Source organism: Ictidomys tridecemlineatus, chromosome 12, assembly GCF_052094955.1.
Source record: "Ictidomys tridecemlineatus isolate mIctTri1 chromosome 12, mIctTri1.hap1, whole genome shotgun sequence".
Classification (NCBI taxonomy): Eukaryota; Metazoa; Chordata; class Mammalia; order Rodentia; family Sciuridae; genus Ictidomys; species Ictidomys tridecemlineatus.
The window spans coordinates 607,575-610,258 of record NC_135488.1 but is presented as its reverse complement, the minus strand read 5'-3'; the positions used below and the strand labels follow the sequence as shown (position 1 = coordinate 610,258).

Here is a 2,684-nt window from a genome sequence, read left to right as displayed (position 1 = left end):
GTGCTGTGCACGTGCTGGACGTTGACTGGTACGAACAAGGCGCAGAGCCCTCCTACCTTGGCACTCGGTCTGAACCGAGTGACTCTGCGGTGCTTTGCAGAGTGAGTCAGGGCAAAGCATGGCCCCAGTGGCACGCTTCTGAGTCTGGCTGGGCGACTGACTGACTGGGAGCCAGCGGGCCGCAGCCCCCTGGCCACCCTCTGCCTGGTTTTCTGTCAATTGGTGTGTGTGTTTCTCCCTCCTGCCCTCCCTGTGCGTTTCTTCATGTGCCAGGCATGCGCAGGAAGTTGTGTGTGGCCGGCGGCTGGCCATGGCCCAGTCCGACTGCATTTCCGCCTGGGGCGCTGGGCCTCTGTCAGGGTCCCTGGGGTGTCCGAGGTGGGTGCCCGCTCGTGTCTCCGCCCTTGGCTCTCTGGGTTCCCGGCTAGGCTAGGCTTGGTTCTCATGAGGGATACTGTGTAGGCTGGGGCTTCTGGGCATCTGCGCCCGGCAGTGGCGGGGTGTTCCTTTCAGTGGGGGGCCGGGGATCTGGCGGGGGGGGGGTCTTGGGGTCGCCGGAGCCTGGGGCTTGGCGTGGAGGGGCAGAGGAGACCAGGCCACTCCAATCTAGGCCGGGGCGGTGGATGTCCTGTGGGTGATTGGTGGGGCTTCGGGTAGGTGGATCCAGGTGGAGAGGGGCGGTGTTGGATGGGGGACTCAGCCAGTTCCAGTCTCCCAGGATCCCTGGGCCGCTGCCACTGCTGGGTCTTGTCAGGGGCGGGACTCAGCCAGTCCCAGTCTCCCAGGATCCCTGGGCTGCTGCTGCTGCTGGTTGAGTCACGTTGGAGCGTGAAAGCCCACAGCCTTGAGTTGAGTTGGGCTGGGCTGCGCTGTTCTGGGGTGGGCGAGGGAGGCCCCCTGCAACCACCTGCTCTGTTTCCCTCCCTCCACCCCCCTCCCCTCCCCTGGACTGAAGGGTGGAACCAGGAGTAGGCTCTAGGGGCGACCCTGGGCGTCCCTCACCTTCTATGGCCATACCACCCTGAGTGCGCCTGATCTCACCTGATCTTGGAAGCTAAGCAGGGTCGGTCCTGGTTAGTACTTGGATGGGAGACTGACTGGGAATACCGGGTGCTGTAGGCTTTTGCACCCCTTTCCCACACTAATTGTAAAATTACCCTTAACTTTATCTTTTGCCCTAAAACATAAAGAGCCATAGCACTAACCCTAAACCTTAAACTAAACCAACACCTAACCCTACATCATGCCCTAAGCCTACTCGTAATTCGAATCCTATCCCCAACCCTAATACTAACCCTTATCCTGACTCGGAACCTAACACTAACCCTAGCTCAAAATATCACTGTAAACTTAAACCTAACCATAAAACTAGACTTAGCCCTAACTGTAACCCTATAATTAGCCCTAATCATAATTCTAGTTATTACATTAGCTGCATCCCTAATAGTAGCCAAAATGTTACCCAAAATATAGACCTAATGCGAACCCAACCCTAGCTTTTACCCTAACTCTAAACCTAAACTCTAAAACTAACCCTTACCCTAAACCTAAATTTAATCATTGCACTATCCCTAAACCTAACACTAACTCCAACACTAACACTAACCATAACCCTAGCCCTAACCCTAGCTATAACCCTATCTATTACCTTAACCCTAATTCTAATTTTAACCTTAATGCTAACCCTTGGCCTAACCCTAACACATTCGCTAACCCTAACCTATTCATTACCCTAAACCTAACCCTAACCCTAAACCTAACCAAACACTAAACCTAGATATAACACTAAACTAAAACTGGCCCTAATTGAAACCCTAGTTCTTACATTAGCCATAGCCCTAAAGCTAACAGATAACCTACCCTAGCCCTAATCCAAGCTCCAAACCTAGCTCTAACCCTAATCCTAAATCTAATCCTAGACATAACCCTAACCCTACCCATAGCCCTAACACTAGCACTAACCCTAAACCTTACCCTAAGCCAAACTCTAACCCTAAAGCTACCCTTGACCTAAACTTAATTCTTAGCCAAACCCAAAATCTAACTCTATTACTAGTCCTAACCGAATTCTCAATCTAGCTCCATCACTATCCAAAACCCTAACACTAACCCTGACCCTTATTCTGACCCTAACACTAACCATAGGTCTAAACCTGACCCTAACCCTAAACTGACCCCTAACATTGGCACTACCTGTATCCATATAACTAAACCTTAACTAACACTAGACCTAGACCTACACTTAATCTATTTTCTAGTGATAACTCTAGGCCTAGCCCTAAACAAAAACTTAGTCCTAGCCCTTATAATAACCCTTAACCTAACCCAAACACTAACCCTATCCCTAGACCAAACCCTAATCCTAATGCTGGCCCTAACAATAAACCTAACCCTAAACTGAACACTGACCCTTACCCTAATGCAAACCCTAGCTCTAAACCTTGTCCTAACAAAACACATAACCCTAACACTAGACCTAGCCATATCACTAACCCTGAAACTAGCCATCACCATAGGCCAAAACCTACCTCTAACTCTATCCATTACCCTAACCCTAATGCTAACTCTAGCCCTAACCCTCACACTAACTCTAACCCTAATCCTCGTCCTAGTCCAAACACTAGCTCAATCCCTAACATATAAACTTAACCTAACCCTAACACTAACCCATTGCCTAAAACCTA

At 50.2% G+C, this 2,684-nt stretch overlaps 1 pseudogene; it reads left to right on the top strand.

The window, feature by feature from the left end:
- Positions 1 to 1,003: 1,003 nt before the first annotated feature.
- On the top strand, positions 1,004 to 1,122 carry LOC120885107 (5S ribosomal RNA; annotated as a pseudogene).
- The last annotated feature ends 1,562 nt before the right edge of the window (positions 1,123 to 2,684 follow it).